Here is a 20,501-nt window from a genome sequence, read left to right as displayed (position 1 = left end):
TTTTAGAAATTTTATTTATAAGCTTTAAAGCAGCGAGCCGTTTTGATTATTTTAGCTGTAAACGATTTGGAGGGACGATATATATTTTCATTATTTTACGCTTAGCTCTAAACGATTTGGAAACAAAAGATGAAAGTTTTGAAAACTTTTTGAGAAAAATTTTTAAATACTCACAATACGTTTACTCTGCTCGCTTTCCAAGTTTCCTTCCAAATGTATGGTTATTGCAGATTTTTTATACGTAAAAATCTCGAGAGACGATATATATTTTGATAATTTTACGCTTAGCTGTAAACGATTTGGAAACAAAAAATCAAATTTTTCCAAATTATTAAATAAATTATAAAAATTAAAAAATTGCTTCAAATAAATGTTTTCATACATTTAAAAAAGCAATATGGGCAATCCCCGATTATTAACAATCATACAAACAGACAAAATTGGTTAATTCGTTGTATTTCTATAAATAGAACGAAAACAGCAACAAAACCAAAGTTTCTTTGAAAACCGCCGTACCAAGCATAGCTTTAACACATAATTGCATACGAAGTATGCAATGTGTAAAATATTAAAATATGCAAAAAGAAGGCAATTGGGAAAAACTTTACAACAGGCATGACGTAGCTGAATGCGTTTATAACCATTTCAACTATCGTAGGAGTGCGAGTTCGACTCCCACTCCCGGGAGAAAAGGCTTTGAAGAGATTTACAAGGTATAATCGAAACAGCTGTCGCCTTGTCCGTCCTGATGTCACGTTGTTTAAATTTTTCCCAAATTATTAAATAAATTATAAAAATTAAAAAATTGCTTCAAATAAATGTTTTCATACATTTAAAAAAGCAATATGGGCAATCCCCGATTATTAAAAATCAAAAAATCAAAGTTTTGAAATCTTTTTGAGACAAGTTTTTAAATACTCACATTACGTTTACTCTGCTCGCTTTCCAACTTTCCTTTCAACGGTGTGGTTATTGTAAATACCTTTTTTATACATAAAAATCAGGAGGGACGATATATATTCAGCATGAAATCTGAAACCTAAAATGTACTACGGTGTTGGGTGGTGCTTGTGTATAAAAAAACATCCGCGTTAATATTTAGATGATGTGGCTGCTGTAATAAAGAAAATATTTAAAAAATATATATATTCATATACAATTACAAATAGTTATGGTTGGTGTAAATAGCTATTCTTCACCTTATAACTTAATTTTGAGGAATTTTTTGAACCCCATCAACCTTTGTTTAGCCTTTTGAACCTTTAAGCGTTTGTTAAGGCTACGGATACGAAAGTGAATGCGGCATTTGAAGAATAACCGTTTCACGTTTTCGGGTACTTGGACTTGCGCACTACTGTCTACTAAACGCTTATGTAGATTTTTGCAATTAGAAATTTCTAATGCGTTTTTTTTTAAAATCCTTTGCTTGTTTGGTCTATAAACCCGAACGAAGGTCCAAAATCGCGATGTTCTTCCAAATTTAGCTTTTTAATCATATAGCCAGCGATGTATGACAAAGCGTCCTCTTGCAAAATACCGCAGTCATCTACGTCGCCGATAGTGTTCAATATTTCTTGCGATGCAGGCATGCTTTCATCTATACCATCACAGTTTTCTTTATCGCAGCCAATATTACCACCTACAATGCTTCCATGCGCGATAGTTGTCACTCTTTGACTTACGGTACTGCTCCTTGAATTTAAAGGTTTCAAAGGAGTCGATGCTTGTAGGGGCACGAGCCATTGAGTCGAATCCTTTGAAACATTTCCTGTTCCTCGCAAGGACTCCGTATTTCGAGCTGAAAAATAATAAGGATCGCGTAAATTTTATTATTGGTATGTTATATTTTAGATTTTACCCAAAATATATTTTCGAGGTCTATATTGAAATTCCTTTGGAGTCGGGTGATCGTTTAAACCACCTTTGCTACGCATAGCACCAAAGAAATTTTCAAGAACATCTTAGTTTTGCCGGTACGTCAATATATATTCCACATTTGAATTTTGTCTAAGGTCGTTATATAAACCTACCAACGCTCTATTAGTAATTAATATTCCCTTCTGAAATAGTTCTAGGGTCGTTCTTCCGGGCAGAATTGGTGACGACATGAAATCGTTCAAGCGATTAAGCACCTCCATTTGATTTGAAAGATTCCTTCCGAAAGGTTCCTGATGATTTACAACCAATTGTGAGAAACTATAATTAAATTGTGTAGAACGAATGCTACCTTTCCCGGATAATTGAACGTTTCAAGTTTGGAATTTAAATCATCAAACCAGTCATTAATAAGCTGAATGAAATCAGCAGTTTCGACTGGTTTGTATAAGTCAAACCCTACCGAATAACATCGTCGGATGGCATTGGCAACCGTGTTTGAAAACAACTGGGCTGCTGTTTTCACTTTTTGTCGTGCTGAAACGATAAGCACATAGTACGTATTAATTGGAATTTAGAGTATTTACAGCCGCAATAAGTAGGAATATAAAAATTTTGCTGTAGGTTTTCACATTATATTTTATGCTTCATGCAATAATCTGCAACTAAATTTAAAACAGTAAGTACCCACCTGGTCCTTGTACAGAAAGGTGTTCGTGCGATATTTTGTAAGCTATCGACACGTCTGAGCCGGAAGTGTGATTCAGCAAATCGCAAATTGTTCTTGTGCCTAGGCGATGTCCATACCATATTATCTCGTCATCTATATAATCGTTTCGCACCAGCTTTAAAAGATGTGGCGCATCTGAGAAGACGTAGACCTTCGAAGTCTCGTCCGACGGGTGTTGAAACCAAGGCTTATCTGAAAAGAAGGGAAAACATTTGACCATCGTTCGCATTGCATAATTTAAAAACCAAGAAAGTTATTAAATGCTATTTTACCTGGGATTATCTTTAGCTGGTTATAAAGGGAACGATTTGTGGATCCCATATCACAAACAACAGCTACCACTGTGACGTTTATGTCCTTTAACGACACAATAATGGAACACAATATATCCTTCGCCATTTTTGTATCGAAAGCATAAAATACAGGCTGCTTCCATGACTTAAGCAACCCTCGCGCCATCACCACTTGCACCATCTTCGCTGGCTGTCGAGCTTGGTCTCTTGGCTCATCATACTCATACGCCTCTGCGACTTTCATCTCGTCGAAAGAGAGAACACACATTTTGTCACTCTCAGTGAGTTCAGACATGTGTGCCACCGCATCGAATGATGGAGCCAGAAGACCCTCGCTCATATCGGTCTTTCGAGACAAACGCTTTAAAGTGGTGACGTGGGGAAGTGGAAACCCCTTGTCATAAAGGTGGTGATAAGCTCTCGGTCCAGCCGAATTTAGGCATATCGCACTCGAAATGTCCTTCCAGTCCCAAAAGACCACACGATCTATGTTTAAATTATAAAATTACTCTCACAATCAATAAAAAAATAAAACCTTTAACATACCTGGACAAATCATCTTCTGTATTTGACCTTCCGTGAATATTTTTCTGAAATTATCGAGCACAAGGTTGGATTTGTCAAGCTCACGACGCAATTCTTTGTTGACTTCCTTTAGTTGTTTTATCTGTTGTTTTAATATTCTAATTTCGGTATCTATTAACGCCTCGAAAATTATACAGCTGCAAGAATATTTTAAAATATTAAAAGATATTGCATTAAACTTTAATTCACAATTCCTTTTTACAGCCACTTACTGGGTTTGGGTTTCAGCGTCCGTTACAAGCTCTCTTGCTGTTTGCGTTTGAACATCTTTACTTGCTGTAGCCAAAGAAGTGTCCTCAGTCAAAGTCCATTTGGGAAAACTGCCCGGAACTAGTTAAAAAACATATTTAGTGTATAATTGCATATTTGTATGCATTTCAACTAGAAAGTAACAGGGCAACTTACTCGTTTTGTAATGGATCGCAGTGTAAAGCTTCAGTTGCCGGCGTACAAACAGTGCTTGTATCATTTGCCAAAGGCCGAAATGGTATTGCTTTTGGCAGTAATCTTACCTTCCTTCCACCACAAATCATGTCCGCGCGCGAAAAATGTTCTGCGCAAATGAAATCTTTCCTTCGTAGGTACATTTGGCAGCTGCTTTCCCACAACAAACGTTTTTGGTCGTCGGCAGGCACCAGTCCCTCGTTCAATTTTTTTTAAGCAAATAACGCACTTTTTTTTTAAACAAGTTTTATACTATTTTTTACGTAAATATGTACTCGTTTTATTAACAAACAACGAAAGCTTTAAAATATAACTTACCAATTATTTGTAAACACTCAAATGTAAACCATACACAATTTTGAATTCGCCTTGAGTTTGACATAATACAATATTTTGCAAAAAAAAAGTTCCAATCAGCTGACTTGGTGCTGCCACCTGGTATGGATTCGCCTTGATGTGTGCACACATTTCAGAATCTTTCTTTTAGTTCAGCATCTCCACATAATAGACACGGACGAGAACAAAATACTGAAAATCAGTTCAAAACAGCATCTCGAACTGATTAGACGCTGTCCACCTAACATCTGAACTTTTGTATGTATGTTTGCAGTAATGCAAATATGTTTATACATATATATATTAGGGCGGGTCGATTTAAAAATCGCCCATTGCTCTGTGAAAATCGTATTGGTTTCAAGCCAGGGCATACTACTTTTGTGAAGCGTCGGAATGATACTGATTATGCAAAGCAAATCCGTCCAGCGCAAGCTCTACGAAGTAGTTCATTGGCCAAACAACAGAGTGTGAAAGAACGAACCAGGGTATTTAGTAGTTGTGATGAAACAGACGTACGATGAGAACAATAATTCGAAAGGTTTCTTGGCGGAATATTTGGTACTGTTATACAACCCTCACCGGCGGAAAGGTGTCCCATCCAAATTTCGGTAAAGTTGGGAAGGCCCGAACAAAGTTGTGAAGAAGATCAGTGACACCATCTACCGCATACAAACAATTGGAAAACCACGAAGTAGAAGGGTGGTTCATTTGGAGATGCTAGCAGGGACGATCGGGACGATCAGACTTAGGTGGAGGGCAGTGTTAAGAATGTTAGCAACACTAAGGGGTACTGCCATCTCTATGCCGATGCTAAGCAGTGACGTGAATGCACATCAATAATTCAATCATTATGTCTACACATATGTAGGTACACGCAGCTGAGAGCAACGCACAAGCTATCTGCATCGTTATCTGAAACGTTCCTAGAGGTATGCAATTGTGATTTTGAAAGTGTCGCTCACACATAAAAGCGCATGGGGTTTGAGAGAAGCTATAAAAATTATACATCTGTAGTTGTAACTGAGAAATTTATAACAAACTAAGTAAATTATGGAAGCGCCTAGAAGATGCCACGAGGAAATCACAGAGTATAAAAGCACCAGCGGTAGAAGCGCTATAATCAGTTTCAGTTAAGCACGCTATCTGTCGGGCAATATATCAGTTTCATTTAAGCTATCAGTCATTTTGGTCATTAAGCAAGCTAATTGCAAAGTATAAGTGTTGTTGTGAAGTACTTTAATAAAGGCCATTTTTCCATTATTCAATATTGGAGTTATTTATTCAATAGTTTAGTGAATCGAACTTAGCAGAAGATTGCAGATAAGAGGATTTGCAATAAATTCGTTACAATACGTTGACTGTAGCTGATGCCGATTTGCTTACAATATACTTCCCAATGTTATTTTGATTGGCGTCCCTTTTGTTCAGTTTCTCGGAATTTTGCCACTTCGCATTGCTCAAATATATCACCATGTTTTCTTTTCAAGTGGTGCTTTAAATTTTCAGTGTGTTTTCCAGTCAGTTGTATTTGACAATGTTTTGACAAACAAGCGCGAACAGAAGACGCTATTACTATCAATTCATGGCGTTGCCGACGAGAAAAAGTTAATGCAGTTTTATCTTAGATTTATATTTTCAAGCAAAGTGGTGAATTAAAAAAGTAAAGTGATTTTTGCTGAAACTTTATTCTGAACCGAACCGAACCATTTTTTTGTGGTTTTTGGTTCGGTTTTTTCAGTTACGTAAAACACCCGATCGGTTCGTGGTTCGGTTCAAAGCCCCAAAATAGCGGGTGGTTCGGTTCCAACCGGTTTGGAGCCCTGCTTAATATATCTTTACCTTCTGTACGTGTGTTTGCGACTGAACTTCTCTTAAACGCCTTGACCAATTTAGATGAAATTTTTGCCTGTGTGTGCTCAAGGGGACTTAAGGATACTTCAAATTCAAAATTCTGGAATTGGACTAGGTGAAGATTTTTGGTAAAGGAGATGAAATTTTGGCTGTGTGTGCTCAAGGGGATTTAAGCATACTTCAAATTTAAAATTCTGGAATTGGACTAGGTGAAGATTTTTGGTAAAGGAGTACGTCTTTGGCCAGCTTAATATTTGAGAATCTCTCCCTTCAGGAACCGGACCAGTGGCCGGCCTATAAATAATATAGTTATGGTGCGATTTTCTTAAAATTTGATACAGGAGTTCCCCTTCGACAAGTTTAATATTTGTGACCTTTTCTCTGCCAAGTGGACCAGGGGCCTATTTTATTTATTGTGCAGTACAGCCCTACCTATTCGAGCAAGATAACATATGAGAAACTTTTCCATCTGGGAAGTGAACTAGGGACCGATGTTTCTAAAAAAATAGTGCATGGTACGACTTCCTTGAAATTTGGTATAAGGGTACTTTCGTGACTGTCTCATTATTTGAGAAGCTTTTCTTTCCGAGAAGTGGGCAAGGACCGAGTTATTACAAAAAATTTAATTTATTGTGCAATTCGACTGAAGTCCGGTGGGGTACCACTTTTACAAATGCTTCTGTGTAGTGCGCGAGGAGCTATTTTGTTATGCAATAGAACGCCACAGTATAAAAATTATTGCGAATTAGGAAATATTACCTGCGCTAGTCTGAAATAGTTTTGTAGACCTTTATAAAAAAAGGGCTTTTGAAATCTGTTGGTCAGGTGAAGTAGGTATTCAATATATTGTATACAGATACCATATATGAGGAATTGAAGTGAGAGAGGTAGAAGGAGTGGGTGTGAAGAGAGAGTAGTAATCGAACTGAGAGCGTGAGAGGAAGCGCTATTTTGTCTAGGAGTGGAAGCGCGAATGTTAATAACAGTAGGAATAAGAATGCGAGTGGGGTCGGGACTCGAATTGGGATTAGGAGAAATGGTAGTAATGAGAGGGGGAACGGAATTGGGAGTAGGAGTCAAGGTCGGAGTTTTAGTGGGACTGGGATCTGAAGTAGGAATGGATTTATTTATTTATTTATTACATCTTATAAGCCTAGCTTAATAAATTCATATCACATATTACATGAGATCCCTTATATCTATCTTATTGCAGTTGTACGACAATATGACAGTAATTTATTTTTAAATACATTCAGCTTTTCACAGTTTCTTATATCTTTATTATATGTAAAATAAATTGAGCTGTCCCTTTGCTCAAATACTCCGGCAAACCCCTTTTTTTAATATTAAAAACAAAAATCATTACAAAATAAAGTATACGCTGTGTAACACTAAGCCATTGTAATTCGTCCAGCATATACTTGTCGGAGTATCATGTTTTTTATTTAATACTAGCAAACCCCGCAGACGTTGTTCCCCCCTAACCTTGGTCTATCTGTATATCTCTTAAGAAGTTGTTAACTTTTACCTCACCTCCACCCAGTCCTAGTCCCAATCCCAGCCCCAGTTTCAGCCCCAGTCACAATCCCAGTTACAGTTCTAGCTCCAGTCCCAATCCCATTCCCAGTCGGTCCCTGGTCCATTTCCTGGAAAAAAGTTTCGTAAATACTAATCTAGGCACAGGTCTGCCAATATGCCAAATTTTAGGCAAATCAAACATTTAATAGAATTTGTTTGAATAGATCGGTCCCTGGTCCACTTCCCCAAGAAAAAAAGAATCATAATTCCTAATCTAGGCAAAGGGCTACCTATATACCAAATTGAACTATGAACAGAACTTGTTCGAATATCGGTCCCTGCCCGAAGTGTTGTAAATACCAATCTAGGCAAAGGGCTACCTATATACGAAATTTTAGGCAAATCGAACGAAATCCCACTCCACTTTCCGGAAAAAAGTTTCGTTAATACTGTGACGAATATTAACAACCCTAAGGGATACTATCATCTCTAAGCCGATACTGAGCAGTGACTTGTATGCACATAAACAAGTCAATCATTATGTCCATACAAGCAGCGGAGAGAAACGCACAAACACATGCATATATCTGAGATACTCCCAAAAGTAGGCAAACATCGATGGAAGTATCACTCACATATACACGCGCATATCGCTATGCGAGAAGCTATAATAGTGCATCTGTAGTTGTAGCTTGTGAGTTTATAGCTGGTAAACAAATAGTAAATTCTAGAAACGCCTAGAGATTTGCAAACGAGAAAACCGAAGAGTATAAAAGCAGCGCCAGCTTAGGCATGACCATCAGTTTGATTTAAGCACACTATCTGTTGATAAGTAGAAGTGTTATTTTGAAAGTAGTCTAATAAAGACCATTTTTCATAATTTAATATAAGAGTTATTTATTCAACAATTTAGCAATACAAACGTTAGTAGAAGTTGTGAAATAAGAGGAGTTTCTATAAATTCCTTACAATACTAATCTAGGAAAAGGTCTACCTATATACCAAATTTCAGGCAAATCGAACCATGAATAGAAATCGCTCGAATGGATCGGTCTCCGGTCCACTTCTTGGAAACAATTTTTCCCTCCGTAAGAATCATCCTCGTACTTCAAGGAATATTCTCAAAAAAGAAATAAATCGGTCCAACCGTTCTCGACTTTTTCGTTTAGCAGCAACTCAGTTTTATATTATGGACTAACAGACTCAGCAGACTTTGTTCTACCCTAACTTTGATCTATCTTTTATTTTATCACTCCACTCTCTGTCTTGCTCTCTTTCTCCCCCTCCGCTTTTCCCACCCTTCCTTTCTCTCTACCTACCTCTCCTTACTCCTCCGCTCCATCTATCTCTTCTATTTTCATCTAACTCGATCTCTTTCTCAGTTTCTTTCCTTCTTTCCTTTCCTTTATTTTCCTTTCCTCTTCTTTACTTCCCTTTCTTTTCTTTCCTTTCAGAAAAGCTCACTGAACACCTTTGCAACTATTGTAATCATTTCGTTCGGGCTACATATTTATTATACTGAGATGAGCAGAGCTCACAGAGTACATTAATTTTGTTTGCATAGCTGTAATCCGTAACAGCATAAACTAATCGAGATAGATATAGACTTCTATATATCAAAATGATCTGGGCGAAAAAAGAAATTCATTTAGTCATGTCCGTCCGTCCGTCTGTCCGTTAACACGAGAACTTGGGTAAATTTTGAGGTATCTTGATGAAATTTGGTATATAGGTTCCTGGCCACTCACCTCAGATCGCTATTTAAAATGAACAAAATCGGACTACAACCACGCCCACTTTTTCGATATCGAAAATTTCGAAAAACCGAAAAATTGCGATAATTCATTACCAAAAACGAACAAAGCGATGAAACTTGGTAGGTGGGTTGACCTTATGACGTAAAATAGAAAATTAGTAAAATTTGGGACAATTGGCGTGGCACCGCCTACTTTTAAAAGAAGGTAATTTATTTTTTTTGCAAGCTGTAATTTTGCAGTCGTTGAAGATATAATGATGAAATTTGGCAGGAACTTTACTCCTACTACTATATGTGCGCTAAAAAAAAATTTGCAAAATCGGATGACGAACACGCCCACTCTTTATAAAAAATTTTATATCTTTACAGTATATAAGTAAATTATGTCAACATTCAACTCCAGTAATGAAAGAATGCAACAAAATACAAAAATAAAAGAAAATCTCAAAATGGGCGTGGCTCCGCCCTTTTTCATTTTCAATTTGTCTAGAATACTTTCAATGCCATAAGTCGAACAAAAATTTACCAAACCTTGTGGAATTTGGTAGGGGCACAGTTTCTATGACGGTAACTGTTTTCTGTGAAAATGGGCGAAATCGGTTGAAGGCACGCCCAGTTTTTATGCACAGTCGACCGTCTGTCCTTCGGCTCGGCCGTTAACACGATAACTTGAGCAAAAATCCATATATCTTTAACTAAACTTAGTTCACGTACTTATCTAAACTCACTTTATCTTGCTGTAAAAAATTGCCGAAATGCGACTATGACCATGCCCACTTTTTCGATATCGAAAATTACGAAAAATGAAAAAAATTCCATAATTCCATTCCAAATATGAAAAAAGGGATTAAATATGGTAATTGGACTGGTTTATTGACGCAAAATATAACTTAAGAAAAAACTGTGTAAAATGGGTGTAACACCTACCATATTAAGTAAAAGAAAATAAAAAGTTCTGCAGGGCGAAATCAAAAGCCCTTAGAATCTTGGCAGAAATACTGTTCGTGGTATTACATATATAAATAAATTAGCGGTACCTGACAGGTGATGTCCTGGGTCACCCTGGTCCACATTTTGTTCGATATCTCGAAAACGCCTTCACATATACAACTAAGGGCCACTACCTTTTAAAACCCTCATTAATAATTTTAATTGATTATTTAATTAATTTATTTATTTATTTATTATTTAAAGGCGATGACAGACTTGAAATGGTCGACTGCATAATATAAAAGATAAATATAAATATACAACTCTAAAGTTAAAATTTAAAATATATCGAGATTTCAACAATGTTATATTACAAACAAAGGTATATATATTATAGAACATTACAGTTAATTTCAGAATATAATAATAAGAAATATGAGCAGAAATACCGAGATCTTATACTCGCGGAATGCATCAGATTCCGCTCAGCATGATTTCGGAATGCGGTGGATTCCAATCTTGCTGTTGGAATGCAACAAGATTCAAATCAGCATATCATGGGAATCCGGCAGAGCTAAGGGTAGTGTAATGAGTATACGCCATCGCAAGGTATAAAAAAGTAACATGTGTGTTGTTGGAATGCACCGGATTCCAATCAGCTCGATGCCTGACCCATAAGATTAAACTGTCGGAATGCATACGATTCCGGTCAGTGACTCATGAAAAATCACGTTTTTAACATTGTTGGAATGGACCAGATTCCAATCAACACAGTACTGTCTTGTTCCTTTTTAATGATACATGTTGATACATGTTCCTCCTCATACATGTTGCATCCTCATACGAGATCGTGCCTGTTTTTTACGGAAGAAATAAATTCCGGCATATTAAATTAGCTTGTATCTCTTAGATTAGATAGGCAAGTATTGCATTACGTACAGTGGCAAAAGTACATTCAAGACTGATACAGCTATACAAGTTATTGTAGTACGCGCACCAGATAAGAAGAGGATTATTTTTAGCAAAAGTTTCGATGACAAAGGGGCAAATAAAAAAGAACGTAGTGCCTTTGTACCCTAGGGGGAACCGCAATAAAAAAGCAGCTGAGAAGGTCCGCAGAGTCAATTTCTCCAATAATGAGCTTATGAATGGACAATACCCCCAGTATTATTCTCCGATTTCCCAGAGTGGTTAACTTAATAAAAAGAAGTCTACTTCTGTATGGAGGAAGGTGGAGACTTGAGTCCCAATTAAGGCCGCGCAATGCAAATATCAAAAATTGCTTTTCAACTGACTCAACACGCTTTATATGCTTTTGAGAAACAGGGCACCAAACGCATGAGCAATACTCGAGTATTGGACGAACCAGCGATGTGTAAAGAACCTTAGTGTGGTAGGGATCATCGAACTCTTTAGCCCATCTTTTAACAAATCCAAGTATACCCAACGCTTTGTTGGCAATAGATGAAATATGCATGCTAAAATTCAGTTTCGGATCAAGAAGGACACCTAGGTCATTTGCAATAAATATATGCTCCAAAGGCGTACCATCTATTACATAAGGTTTCAGTACTGGCTCCACAAGGTGAAATGTCATGTGGTTACATTTAGAGCAATTTAAAGCTAGTAAATTTGTTGTGCAACAACACTGGAACGAATCCAAGTCGGTCTGAAGAAAATCCACGGAAGTCAAATCGGTAGGATAGTAAATGTAGCAAAGTTTTACATCATCCGCATATATTATAGTATGGGAATATAGTATTGTCTGTGGCAAGTCATTAATGAAAAGGGTAAAGAGCAAAGGGCCTTGATGACTTCTCTGGGCTACACCGGAGGAAACTCCAAATCATTCCGACAGATTGCACTTGAACAGGACTTTTTGGGTCCGCTTAGAAAGATAGCTTTGCAGCCACATTAATAGGTGAAACGAAAGGCCCAGTAAATCAAGCTTATGAATAAGTAACTCATAGTTGACGGTATCAAATTCTTTGCTGAAGTTCGTATAGATGACATCCATTTGCTTGTTCGCTAAAAATCCTTCCATAACTATAAAGGTGAATACAAGCAAATTTTTAGGGGTTGACCTTTGATGAATGAAACTGTGTTGGCATGGAGATAAAGACTAGAACACTGATATTGGAGTTGACTGGTAAAAATCTGTTAAATAATTTAAGAATGGCTGAAAGTTTAGCAATACCACTGTAGTTTTCAACTCTTGACCTACTACCTTTTTTATGCAGGGGTATAACCCTACAAAAACGCTCCACGTCATCTGACTAGTCATTTTACCGTCATTGTGCGGTCACGCCCCTTGTTAAATGTTAGTCACGTTTGCATTAGCGAGAGTAGATTTTTTACACTTTTTTCCCATTTCGTACCTATTTATGTGATTGTGCATTCCGCTCCCACTTATAGGATGTGAGCATAGCACTGTTCTGCTCACACACGTCACAATGCGCGTCAAAAGGCGGTCAAATTTTCGGTCATTTCCTCTACATTTTAGAGTAATTTGACAATCAACTTTGCTGCGGTTTTAACATTTATATAACCGCCATATGCCATATAACTTGAATTTTACCTCCCGATTTACGCTACCTGGAGCAGCCACATGAAAAAAATATCAACCAAAAAAATTGAATTTTCAATATTTATTTTTAATTATAATAACCAAACATAACATATAATATAAACATTTATTTAAAACATATCATTAGATTTAGTAATTTTTTTCCAAATAAAGAATATTATATATGAGGCGCCTAGATGCAAAACCAGATATTTTAAAATAATATTTAAAATGCGACAATATTGCATCGCCTAGCAGCATTCTAAAAACCCGTATTGAAAATTCATAACAATTTTCATTCATAACAAATTTAAAAATTGTTTGTGGTTTTCTAAGTTTTACATATCATAGATTCATCTGGTTTTGCATCTTGGAGCCTCATATATACATGAAATTGTAACTTAAATTAATACATTTAATAGAAAAAAGAAGTAAATGCTTTAATAATGAAATAAAAATATATTAATTGCTTTGAGCTATATTGCTGCAGCAGCTAACTTTATATTTGGACAATTCAGAAGTGTGTTATATTCATGTAAAATTTTAGTTGTTTCCATGGTTTCGAATAAAAAATTTGAATATTTGAATCAATTTAAGTCTACAACTTAAAGCTAAGTAGAAATTTTAATAAGATTTACTCTTTTTTCAGATCAAGAATATTAAAAGGTGTCGTTTTCCAATTGAAATCTTTTCTAAGCGAGCAGAAAATAATTTTAAGCTTTAGAAAAAACTCCAATTATTTGAATAATCTACAACTTAAAGCTTAGTAGAAATTCAGATTAGGTTTACTCTTTTTTCATATCAAGAATATTCAAAGGTGTCGTGGAATCCGATTGCTGTCGTAATTGGTGAACTTAAAAATGTACGACTAGTAATTGAGTCAGACTTATTATTCTTCTAAATCTAATCATTCGAGCAATAATTCTGCAACCCTTAGCAGGAGTATTGATTGGTTTCAAATTTAATTCCGACAGCAATCGTATCACGACATCCCTTATTATATATGCACATGAAATTGCAACTTAAATTAATACAATTGATATAAAGAAAAGTAAGTACTTTAATAATAAATAAACTCTCTTAATTGATTTTTATTTTCCAATTGAAATATTTTCCTGTGCAAGCACATCGCTATGATGGCAAAAGATATGATTATACTGTCTTCGATAGATAGTCGGACGAGCCGCTACTCGGCGAAGTAGAGATGACCGTTGTGTTGGTGGCAGCAGTTACAACAGCAGTTTCTAACTTTGCACCATCCGTACAGTGTGATGAATGCTTCACTGCCTTTTCCAATTGCTTGGCGCCAGCAATTTTTGCTGTTTGTAAAGCCTTAGCTGTAATGCAAATATATAGATGGGTTAAAGTGGTTTTCGTATGACAATTGGGTGCGTTCGATTCATTCATACATTGTGGGTATTTGAGCCGTAGACGCAATGGCAGATATTTTGATTCTTTTTGAAGTGTAATATTTGTAAACAGTTGGGTTTCTCTGCTGTCACCATCACCACTAGAGAGCTATTGAAGAAACGCTCGACCAAGATAATATGTTGCGATTTACGCGCATAGATTTCTTCCATTTTGTCACAGTTTTTGATGGAGAAAATGCGAACGCCATATTTACCATCCAATACGGAAATGGAACTGTAGAGGAAGACACATTTTATAAAATTTAATAAAATCAAAAAATTATAGTTCTGTTAAAATGGGGTAAAGTATTGTGTGTTAAAGTATAGCGAAGTTTGAATAGGTCTCATTCTTCATTCTTAGAAACATGTACGAAGGTACCTCGTAAGATATTAAAAATCCTCAACGCTTTTTTTGCAATAACTTAAAAAAACTCCTATTCATCAAATTTCTGTTTAACTTCTACATATCAATAGCTACTTTTACCACCAGAAGGAGTCACTATTGCTTCTACACCTATGCTGTTGTTTCCTACATCGATGAGCTTTGTAATAAAATAAACAGCTATCTCCCCAATCTCTCCCTCACTAGGGTAGGCACCTTGTCGTTGGTGTGAGGGCTTAGCCGATCTCCATAGTGCCCGACTATGAGGCGGAGCTGTTTAGGACTGGCATCTACGCCGTTTCGCCTCATAGGAGGGCGGCGGGATGTCGGTAACCAAGAACCGCCAACCCCCTAATCCAGTGTGTTATGCGGACCGTGCCTATTGAACGACTTGCAGTCAGGGGATAAATTTGGCTGTATTCGAATGGAGCCTTCCCGATACGTGACCACCTCAGGAACTATTGATGGCCTTACCACAGTAAGGGGCGCTGCTGTGGCTGTCGGTTCTTTCCCAGTATATAATACTGGACCACTAAGCCCGCCTTGTCGGGCAGGTGGTCGTACGACCAAGATGAACGACTCATTATCAAATTGTAATAAGGAGGATGATAAGAGGACTGAGTCGCAAGCCAAGGACGACGAATACGCATTAAGCGATGCGTCGGACTCGGCGAGCGAGAGTAGTGCTGATTCAATGAACTCCGTGTTGGAAAAGCACACAAATGAGTAGAAGAGTGTGGAAGGGTACGGAGCAGAGGAAGAAAAAGACCTTTCTCGCAGTACCGTGCAGCACTAAGAATTGTCCAACGCCTGGGAGCAATGGTCGACCCAACAGAAGTGGAAATCGAGCTCTTGGAATGGGCCCATGAGGCGGTAGAAGTAGGTCGAAGGCAGTTCAAAAGGTTTGCTGCTAGAAACCCGCGGTGTTGCAACCGGTACGAGGGGGAAGAGCGTCGAATGGCAGAATGAAGGGGCAACGTTCGGCGGAAGGCGACAGGCCTGCATTCAAGAGGCAGAAAGGACCCAGTCCCAGAGTCGCGAAGCACGGCAGTCGCATAGAAAAGACAAGTAGGCCCAAAGCTGTAAGACAGATGGGCCCCAATAGCGAGGTAGCAACTACCTCGAAGGCTGCGAGTCAGAGGGAAGTTCCAACTACGGAACTAGGAGATAAGCCAAAGGGAGATAATGCTAAGACTCCGACTTTCTCGGAGGTGCACGCCGGCTTTTCCCGAGAAGATGAGTGATTCGATGTGTGCATAAGACTGAACCACGTACCGCACTCTTGGAGAACTGCTCGTGTAGCTTTCCTACCAAAGACGGGGAAGATCGGTCACGTGTATCGCAAAGACTATAGACCCATCAGCTTAACATAATTTCTCCTCAAAATCTTTGAGAGGCTGATATATGTGTACACAAAGTCCAACGTGGATGAAGCTGCTCTCCACAACACAGCAGGCGTACACCAAAGGCAAGTCAGTAGACACCGCATTGCATAGGGTGGTAAAAGGCATAGAAAACGCCCTGGAATATGCTCTAGAAGTCTTCTTAAACATTGCAGGGGCTTTCAACAATGTTTCTAAATGGGCGATTATGGATGGTCTTAATTACGTTAAAGTACATCCAGCCTTACCCAGATGGATCGACTGCATGTTAAACTGCAGTAAGATTACATCGGAATGGAGGGGTGCTATCACCTCTGCTGTGGACGCTGGTCATTAACCAACTGCTCAGGGGATTCTACGAGGGACCCGCAAAACTTACGGTTTACGCAGATAACGTTGCATATGGCCTTGTTTACAAAGAGGTACAAGGTCCCAAATTGGACCAGGCCTAAGTTAGGAGGGGTGACCCTACGGGAGAAACCTTGCACAAAATATCTAGGAATCATCTTAGACAGTAAGCTGTCGTGGAAGCTCAACGTGGAGGAGAGGGTGAGGAAGGCTTCAACGGCACTGTATGCATGTAAAAGAATGCAAAAGAAACGGCATATACGATCAGAAGGCACTCAAAGACGATGCCTCACAACTAACAACCAAAAGCAATAAATATCATTTCACTAATACAAATTGTATAGTTTTTTTTTCGGGAGTTGGACACAATCTTTTCATTATATTACTTAACAATTTAAGGGCTTCATTCTGTATTGCGAACGATAGCTCAGACGAACGATTCGCCTCCAAACAATTTCGTCTAGCAATGGTGTATTCTCCATCATTTTTGTTCGGTCTTTACGTTTCTAACTAACAGGATGACAAAAGTAATTGTCAAGTGATAAGTTGCCATCGTTTAACATAGTGCAAATACACTAGCGATTCGTCTCTCATCCGCAAAGGAAGTTCGTTTCGTAATAGAGAATGAGGCCCTAAGATTAGAAATTTTTTTTTTTTTCAATTTTTATTTTGACTTACCAGCAACAACAGAATCATCTTTAATTGTACGCCGCACAATCATTATAGCATCATGTAACGAAGGTCAGTTTCTTCCAAAAATTGTTCGGCACCGACACGTAAAATCAATGTACATGTTCTAACATTAACGCAACCTTTAAATAATTATAAACTATGAAAATAAAATCAATGTCAAACCCACTATCAAACCTTGGAAAATGTTGAAACGTTCACCACCAACTTGACGTTCTTCAAAGTAATCACATTGAGCCAAAACACTTGAATTAAGCTGTAGTCATAACAGCACCACCACAAGCTTTCATTGTACGTTTCAAATCTTCTTCTGGTACACTAACAGCACAGAACATATCACGATCTTCAAAATACTGTGTACTAATATCACCAATTGGTAGTTTAGATAACACAACCCTGGCGCCTTACTCAGCTAGTTTATTGTACAGAATAAGCCATTCACCAATTGGTAGTTTAGATAACACAACCCTGGTGCCTTACTTAGCTAGTTTATTGTACAAAATACGCCATTCAGCATCAAAAATTTTCTGATACTCTTGAACATTATCAACACGTACTTCAGCATTAATTAATTTAAATTTTTTTTGTGACTTTGGGTCCATCAAAGGAAAGTACAGCGTCCAGAACCATTTTAGAAAAGAAATTTTTTTGTTGATGAATAAGTATGGAGGACATTGCTGTGGCAGCGCATTTTTCCAATAAAGTACTTGTGCCTTTGATTGGCGCTTCGACATGTCATATTTTGGTCATGCATAATTTTAATGCTTTACGTATAGCTTTAATGATGATAGGTGTTTGCACGCCTTCCTCAACATATGGTTTAACTTGTTTTAAGATTTCAGCTGCTTAAAGTACTACTGAAGTAGTGCCATCGCCCCCTGATAAGAGAAACATTTTTATTCTACACATTCTAATATAACAAAAAACTTACCTCAGCATCTTGAGATTTGGCGATGTCGATTAGAGTTTTACGGCTGGATGCACAATATCCAATAGTTTTATAATGGTTGCACCATCATTTGAAATTGTGGCCTTACCACTGGAATCAACAATATGCTTTTCCATACTGCGTGAACCCAATGTAGTGCGTACAGCGTCCACAATTGATTGCGAGGCATTGATGTCTGATATGAGTTGAGGAGATCTATCGGTACCCACACAGTTTTTACACAAAAACTCATATGTACCCAATACAAGTTCAGGACGTTCATATTTATCGACACGCCGTCCGGTGTGGCCCAAATGTTGCAAATATACAGTTGGCACTGTTGAGAAAAAATATGGATCAATGAAAACAACTAAAAGTGAAAGATTTTTTTTACCATCTGTTGTTACTTTACACATAAGATATTGGTAACGACGACCAGCATCTACAAATTGCATATGAGCCTTGCAACGATTACATCTAATTGGACCCAATTCACCAAAATTTAATATTCACCCTCAACCGTTCGTGCCATTGGTTAGACGGTAAGTGTAATGAACAAGGCTGTTGTTTTTAATAAATCAGCTGTTGCAGGTATGCAATACAAAGAGGACCTGCAAAGAAAGGTCAATGTAATTGCCAAACAAAACACTAAATTCGAATAGCGATACCTAACGTAACGTGGCGAGGAGTTACACTGATCTTCTACCACATATTTTGTGGTCACCAATGGTGGTAATAAACCCTGTTCATCAGTAATAAAAGCACCACCAGCGCTATTTTATTATCGGATTTGGCATCTGATCGGGATCTAAATGGCCTTGGGCTTGATCATACTGTTGCGGCTGTTGATATTTACCAGTAACAGGTGCAGGTGGTTGCTAAAGAAAATAACACAAAAATAATCATTAGCAAATCCGGGTATTGGGGATTAACCCGGCTTGGGTGGTTGACTGGCATCGGCGCCTGTCCAGGTTGTGTTGGTGGCATCATTTGACCCATGTAACCACGTGGTGCACCTGGTTGTTGTAGAGGATAACCTGGCTGTTGAGGTTTTCCATTTGTGCTCGATTTCCAGGCAACGAAGCGTACTGTGTTGTTGATTCCATTTGTTGGAGACGTGCACGAAGTGCAACAATTGTTTTCTGGAAAAATATTAGAATTTGTAATATTGTACATCTTCAAACATAAATACATATTAAATTCACTTTCCGTACACTTACATCCAACATCGCTAAGTTATTTTAATTTAATTTAATTGAATACTCCAAAATTAGCACAGGCCTGCAGCTCAATTCGCGGAAAATGGCGGACTCGCTGAAAATTTTTTTCCGCACAAAAATGACGTATTTCACAATACATATGAATATAGTATGTGCGAGAAAGCACGATACATTGTGGCAAAACTAAATTTGTCAGCATGCTATTTCATTTGGAGAATTTTTCATTCCAAATCGTCACCCCTGTCAAAAATTCGTGTGGCTGTGTGCGTTTTTGGTTACACGATTTTTGCAGGGAATAAAAGACTGTTTCCAAAGTGGCGGGAATGATGCAGATCCCAGAGATAGCGAGATAGAGGTCTGCAAATGCTCCAGATTTCTTGAATCTCTTATAAAGCCTAGATTCAATGTTATTAAGTCTGATAAGTTGCCTTTGAAAACCAAGGGGGCTTATTCGAACATATGGTATAGCGAGGAGGAATGCACTTATCAAAGAATTGATGGCTTCTTCTTCGTACTGTAAAATATAGAGATTGTCGAATCGACATATGTGCAGGCATAGAGATCCGACCAATCATGGGAAGCCAACAGATCATTGAGCATAATGAAATTCGCTTTGTAGAAGCATCTAGATCGGGGACGAGACTGTACTTAAATCCTACAGGGTAGGCTGATATAAAGTGATATCCCTAGCGTAGGGTGAAGATGGTCTTCTGGAAGGGATAAAGGTGGGATTTGCATAAGGACAGTACCCACCGAGCCATCCACAAATACTAAACCTAGCATTTTATTTCCACTATTTGGAACATTTTTAATCTGTAAAAAGATCAGTCTAACAGACAATTGAGATACTCATGTTGAGCAGTGGGAGTTAAAATGTTTGAATCACTTATATTAACCCAACTAACTGTTGTCAAGTTAAAGTCACCAACAACAACAAGTCGATCGTTATCTCCTAACTGCGAATGCAAGTCGCTGATGGCCGAGCTATGACCAGCATAAGCATCCATATCCGAACGAGGTGGTATGTACGAACAGCAAGTAATTACGCTATAGCTACCGTATGAAAGCCTAAATGCTATGAATTCGATACGAGATATATTCTCCAGCGAAATCAACTGAGATGATAGGTTAGAATCAACAGCATTAAGGACACCTCCCGCTCTAGAGATGCGGTCATGCGAATAAACAGCATATTTATTTGAAAAAACCTCAGAATTGTATTTATCAGGCTTTAGCAAGGTCTCCGTAAAAGCTACAA

General features: G+C 37.9%; 1 protein-coding gene across 1 annotated transcript in view; it reads left to right on the top strand.

The window, feature by feature from the left end:
- The window catches only part of LOC137235482 (calcium-dependent secretion activator-like), a 3,515,579-nt gene that overhangs the window by 3,129 nt on the left and 3,491,949 nt on the right, over positions 1 to 20,501 (top strand). The gene's annotated exons all lie outside the window — the stretch shown is intronic.

This window comes from Eurosta solidaginis, chromosome X, assembly GCF_040869045.1.
Source record: "Eurosta solidaginis isolate ZX-2024a chromosome X, ASM4086904v1, whole genome shotgun sequence".
Classification (NCBI taxonomy): Eukaryota; Metazoa; Arthropoda; class Insecta; order Diptera; family Tephritidae; genus Eurosta; species Eurosta solidaginis.
The sequence above is the reverse complement of the archived record's forward strand: the minus strand, read 5'-3'. Positions and strand labels throughout refer to the sequence as shown.